Here is a 6,255-nt window from a genome sequence, read left to right as displayed (position 1 = left end):
CTCTACTAATATTGATCTCGCTCAGTTCCCCCCTCTCACTAAATCTTTCATTCTCCAGCATTTCTGGTATCTGATTTGTGTCCTCTTATTATATGAACTCCCATCTTTCACCCTCCATAAACTTGAAGTTATCCACTGTCCATACTCTAACTCTGAATATCCTTTTCACTCCTATGTTTGATGATCTATGTTGGCCTTCCAGTCCACTAAAACTTTCGATTCACATTTCACATTCTTGTATCTAATTGTGCATTCCCAAATGTTCTCAGCCTAGAAATGGTTGTCATACCTTCAGCCATCTAGGGCCTAACAACTGGAATTTTCTTCTTAAATTCTCTTCTTTTCTCCTGTCTATCCTCCTTTTGGGACGTCTCCTTAAAACTTTTTTCTAACGAAGCATTTGTTACCAATCCTAATTTCTTCTTCTTTGTCTTGTTATTTTTGACTGAGTACATTCTTGTACTTATTGGTCTAGTCATTCATCTTCACATCTGGCTAGATCATATCAAGTGCTATACGTTTCACTCACTTTGGCCAAGTATTCCAGGAACATAAAGATAGGTGTCAGGTGTGTCCAGGAAGGATTCCTAACTCAATATGTAGATATGCCGACTAGGGGGGAGGCCATATTGGATTTGGTGCTTGGCAATGAACCAGGCCATGTGTCAGATATCTCGGTGGGAGAGCATTTCGGTAACAGTGATCACAACTCCTTGACCTTTACCATAGTCATGGAAAGGGATAGGAACAGACAGTATGGGAAGATATTTAATTGGGGGAGGGGAGATTATACTGCTTTTAGACAGGAGCTGAGGAGCATAAATTCGGATTAGATGTTCTCAGGGAAATGCACAACAGTAATGTGGGGGCTGTTTAGTGAGCACTTGCTGAAAGTGCTGGATAGTTTTGTCCCACTGAGACAAGAAAGGAATGGTAAGGTGAAGGAGCCTTGGATGACCAGAAAAGTGGAGCTTTTAGTCAAGAGGAAGAAGGAAGCTTATGTAAGGTTGAGAAAGCTAGGATCTGGCACGGCTCTAGAGGATTACAAGGTAGCCAGGAAGGAACTCAAAAATGGACTGAGGAGAGTTAGATGGGGCATGAAAAAACCCTTACGGGAAGCATTAGGGGAAACCTCCAAGGCGTTCTTATGTGACAAATATGAGGATGATCAGAGTGAGAGTAGGGCCGATCAGGGATAGTGGAGGGAACTTGTGCCTAGAGTCTGAGGACATGGGGAGGCCCTAAATGAATGTTTTGCTTCAGTATTCACTAGAGCGAGGGAGCTTGTTGCTTGTGAGGACAGTGTGAACCAGGTTAATAGGCTCGAACAGGTTGATATTAAGAAAGAGATGTGCTCGAAATTTTGAAAAGCATCAGGATAGATAAGTCCCCTGGGCCAGGCGGTATATACCCAAGGTTACTGCGGGAAGCGAGGGAAGTGTTTTCTGCGCCGTTGTCGATGATCTTTGCGTCCTCATTCTCCACTGGAGTAGTACCGGATGATTGGGATAAGTTGTTCCCCTGTTGATGAAAGGGAATAGGGAAATCCCTGGGAATTACAGACCAGTCAGTTCTAACAATTTCATAGATAGAATTTACAGTGCAGAAGGAGGCCATTCGGCCCATCGAGTCTGCACCGGCTCTTGGAAAGAGCACCCTACCCAAGGTCAACACCTCCACCCTAGCCCCATAACCCAGTAACCCCACCCAACACTAAGGGCAATTTACCATGGCCAATCCACCTAACCTGCGCATCTTTGGACTGTGGGAGGAAACCGGAGCACCCGGAGGAAACCCACGCACACACGGGGAGGATGTGCAGACTCCGCACAGACAGTGACCCAAGCCGGGAATCGAACCTGGAACCCTGGAGCTGTGAAGCGATTGTCCTATCCACAATGCTACCGTGCTGCCCAATAGTCTTATGTCTATAGTGAACAAAATATTGGAAAGGATTCTGAGAGATAGGATTTATGATTATTGCGAAAAACATAGTTTGATTAAAGATAGTCAGCGTGTCATTGAGAGGGGCAGGTCATGCCTCACAAGCCTCAATGAATTCTTTGAGGATGTGACGAGACGCTTTGATGAAGGGCGGGCAGTGGATGTGGTGTATATGGATTTCAGTAAGGCATTTGATAAGATTCCTCATGGTAGGCTCATTCAGAAAGTCAGGGGGCATGGGATACAGGGAAATTTGGCTGTCTGGATACTGAATTGGCTGGCCAATAGAAGACAGTGAGTAGTAGTGGATGGAAAGTGTTCTGCCTGGAGGTCAGTGACCAGTGGTGTCCCGCAGGGATCTGTTCTGGGACCTCTGCTCTTTGTCGTTTTTATAAATGACTTGGATGAGGAAGTGGAAGGGTGGGTTATGATATTTTTTCATTATATTTGTTTCATAGAACATAGTACAGAAGGAGGCCATTCGGCCCATCGAGTCTGCACTAACCCACTTAAGCCCTCACTTCCTCCCTATCCCTGTAACCCAATAACCCCTCCTGACCTTTTTGGACACTAAGGGCAATTTAGCATGGCCAATCCACCTTAGCTGCACGTCTTTGGACTGTGGGAGGAAACCGGAGCACCCGGAGGAAAACCACACAGATACGGGGAGAACACACAGACTCCGCACAAACAGTGCCCCAGCCGGTAATCGAACCTGGGACCCTGGCGCTGTGAAGCCACAGTGCTATTCACTTGTGCGACCGTGCTGCCCTGGATTAGTAAGTTTGCCGATAACACGAAGGTTGGTGGAGTTGTAGATAGTGTTGAGGGCTGTTGGAGGTTACAACAGGACATTGACAGGATGCAGAGCTGGGCTGAGAAGTGGCAGATGGAGTTCAACCTAGATAAAGGTGAAGTGATTCATTTTGGAAGGTCGAATTTGAATGCTGAATACAGGATAAAAGGCAGGATTCTTGGAAGTGTGGTAGTCCACATACATAGATCCCTCAAAGTTGTCACCCAGGTTGATAGGGTTGTGCAGAAGCTGTATAGTGTGTTGGCTTTCAATAGCAGAGGGATTGGAGTTTAAGAGACGCAAGGTTTTGCTGCAGCTTTATAAAACCCTGGTTAGACCACACTTGGAATACTGTGTCCAGTTCTGGTCGCCTCATTACAGAAAGGATGTGAATGCTTTGGAGAGGGTGCAGAGGAGGTTTACCAGGGTGCTGCCTTTTCTCACTGGAGTGAAGAAGGAAGAGAGGTGACTTGATAGAGGTGTACAAGGTGATGAGAGGCATGGATAGACAGAGACTTTTCTGGTGGTAGTGAAAGATGCTGGTAGCAATTTTCTCAAAATTGTCTGTTGCATCAGGTGGGAAAAGCTGTGTGAAACTCGCCAACTACACGGCTGCCTTTTCTCACCTGATTTAACAGCACTCTGCAATTTCAAAGTGCTGGCGACGATCACACAGCCATTTGGAGGGGCGGGGCCAGAACACACCAGCAAGGCTGGGATTCTGAGATTGGAAAAAGGGCGCCCCCATCTCAAAGTTAAATTAAAAGCCCCCCACAGCGCAGATCAGGACCACCCCAACAGAGATCGGGACACTCCTCCATGGGTATCGGACTCCTCCTGGCAGAGATGGGGAATAAGCTCCCCAACCCCCACATGCAGAGGAGCAGCCCTCCACCACACAGATATTGGACACACCCTCCCCACAATGCAAAGACCAGGGTAACCCGTCGGTCCCTCACTGACACCAGCCCTCTGCCCATCGCTGGCACGCCCCCACACCCCTTCACAGTCTCTGTTCAAACCCTCTTCACAGGCACCGGGCCCACCCCAATGGATGCGGAATGCCACCCCCCACCCCAAACAATCATTGTCTACCCCCACACACATAAAGGAATCTCCCGAATAGGGCTCCTCAGATGTCATCCTGGCACTGCCAAGCAGCCATGTCCCTCACCACCCGTGATCTAAACCTTACTGTGCGCCCCGGTGTGGTCATCATGACTGCCTTTTGATGTCGTGCCGCTGGGCATGGAAGATACGTTGTGGGTGGACGCTATGGTGTCAAACTCAGTAATTGTATGTTAATATATTAAGATGTATGGAAATCAAGTTCACGCCCCGACTGAGGGCTTTTCACAGTAACTTCATTGAAGCCTACTTGTGACAATAAGCGATTATTATTATTATGAACCTGATCATCTCAGTGGTGGGGCGAGGGGAGACTTCGCTGATGCAAATTGTGTTTTTGGCTGCGCTTGGGATTTAGTGGCCATTACGGGATTTGTGGCTTTATCGCGGCCGCAGTACAAATACAAGTCTTAATTTTTACTTATGGTTGCTATGAGCACTTAATACCATCCCCTGCCTTTATTTTTGCAGCAACAAAGCACTTATTATCATTGTCGAAATTGAGAGTGCTGTTGCACAGGAATTGGTAAACTGTGCATAAGTGAAATGTATAAACTTGAAGTGTTTTGAAACAGAATTTTGACTTTGACACATTTTGAAGTAAAAAGCAATTTCATTTCCTAATGCCCCAGACATTCAGCTCATTGACTGTATGAATCAAGAGTAGAAATTAGATACTTTGGCACATTCATTTGAAACTCTGTAAATTCTTTTGATATACTTTGGGTAATCTAAATTTAAGCTTTAATTTCCTTCAGTTGCAGTAACTGAACTAATGTGACATAACTACAAAGTCTGTCCAATATATGATAACAATAGAGTCAGATAACAGCATTGAGGTAACAGATTCAGATCAGAACCTGCTGAAATGCAGTCGTGACTTCGCATGGCCCTCTTACAAAAAAGGATCAAAATGATGTAGGGGTAGGTGCTGATAATGACGTTAATGTAACAGATAGATGAGCCTCAAGATTCACCTGTGAAACCTTAACCGCTGCCTGTACTTCAAAACACAAAGTTTGGTTTTCATGGTTCATTGTGATACAAAGTCAAGATAACATTGAAGGGATACTGTAGACTTCACTTATGAATTTAAATAAGGATGGTTCAGAGGAAAACAGTGTGTCAAGTTTCCCCTGTTCCACTGTAATTAGTTTCTGGTTTCATTGGGAAAGAAGTATAGAGCTGGTATAGTTCTACCTTGTTTGAAAGATGTGCACCTAATTACACAGCAGAACCGGCACATAGCAATCAACATGGATGATCACTTTTGTCATCCTGGTTATGGGAGGTATGTTGGCCAGGATACCACTAGAATAAGACCATTAGACATAGGAGCAGAATTAGGCCACTTGGCCTATCGAGCCTGCTCCGCCATTCAATCATGGCTGATATTTTCTCATCCCCATTCTCCTGCCTTCTCCCCATAACCCCTGATCCCCTTATTAATCAAGAACCTATCTATCTCTGTCTGAAAGACATTCAGTGAATTGGCCTCCACAGCTTCTGCGGCAAAGAGTTCCACAGATTCACCACCCTCTGGCTGAAGAAATTCCTCCTCATCTCTGCTTCAAAGGATCGTCCCTTTAATCTGAGATGGTTCTAGTTTTTCCCACAAGTGGAAAAATCCTCTCCACGTCCACTCTATCCAGGCCTCACAGTATCCTGTAAGTTTCAATAAGATCCCCTCTCATCCTTCTAAACTCCAATGCGTACAAACCCAGAGTCCTCAACTGTTCCTCATACAAGTTCTTCATTCCAGGGATCATTCTTGTGAACCTCCTCTGGACTCTTTCCAAGGTCAGCACATCCTTCCTTAGATATGGGGCCCAAAACTGCTCACAATACTCCAAATGGGGTCTGACCAGAGCCTTATACAGCCTCAGAAGTACATCCCTGGACTTATATTCTAGCTCTCTCGACATGAATGCTAACAGTGCATTTGTCATCTTAACTGCCAACTGAACCTGCACATTAACCTTAAGAGAATCGTGAACAAGGACTCCCAAGTCCCTTTGTGCTTCTGCTTTCCAAAGCATTTCCCCATTTAGAAAGTCGTCTGTGCCTAGATTCATCCTTCCAAATTGCATAACCTCACATTTTTCCACATTGTATTTCATTTGCCACTTCAGTACCCACTCTCCTAGCTTGTCCAAGTCCTTCTGCAGTCCCCTTGCTTCCTCAGTACTACCTGTCCCTCTACAGATCTTTGTATCATCTGCAAACTTAACAACAGTGCCTTCAGTTCTTTTTTCAGTTCAGTTTTTATATTGTAAAAAGTTGTGGTCCCAGCACAGACTCCTGAGGCACACCACTAGTCACCGGCTGCCATCCTGAAAAGACCCCTTTGCCTTTGCCTTCTGCCAGTCAGCCAATCCTCTATCCAT

General features: G+C 45.5%; 1 protein-coding gene across 1 annotated transcript in view; it reads right to left on the bottom strand.

Moving 5' to 3' along the window:
• The window catches only part of fam222a (family with sequence similarity 222 member A), a 510,741-nt gene that overhangs the window by 413,517 nt on the left and 90,969 nt on the right, over positions 1-6,255 (bottom strand). The gene's annotated exons all lie outside the window — the stretch shown is intronic.

Source organism: Scyliorhinus canicula, chromosome 1 (genome assembly GCF_902713615.1).
Source record: "Scyliorhinus canicula chromosome 1, sScyCan1.1, whole genome shotgun sequence".
Lineage (NCBI taxonomy): Eukaryota > Metazoa > Chordata > Chondrichthyes > Carcharhiniformes > Scyliorhinidae > Scyliorhinus > Scyliorhinus canicula.
Note: the sequence above shows the minus strand (reverse complement) of the source record. Positions and strands in the feature narration are given on the sequence as shown.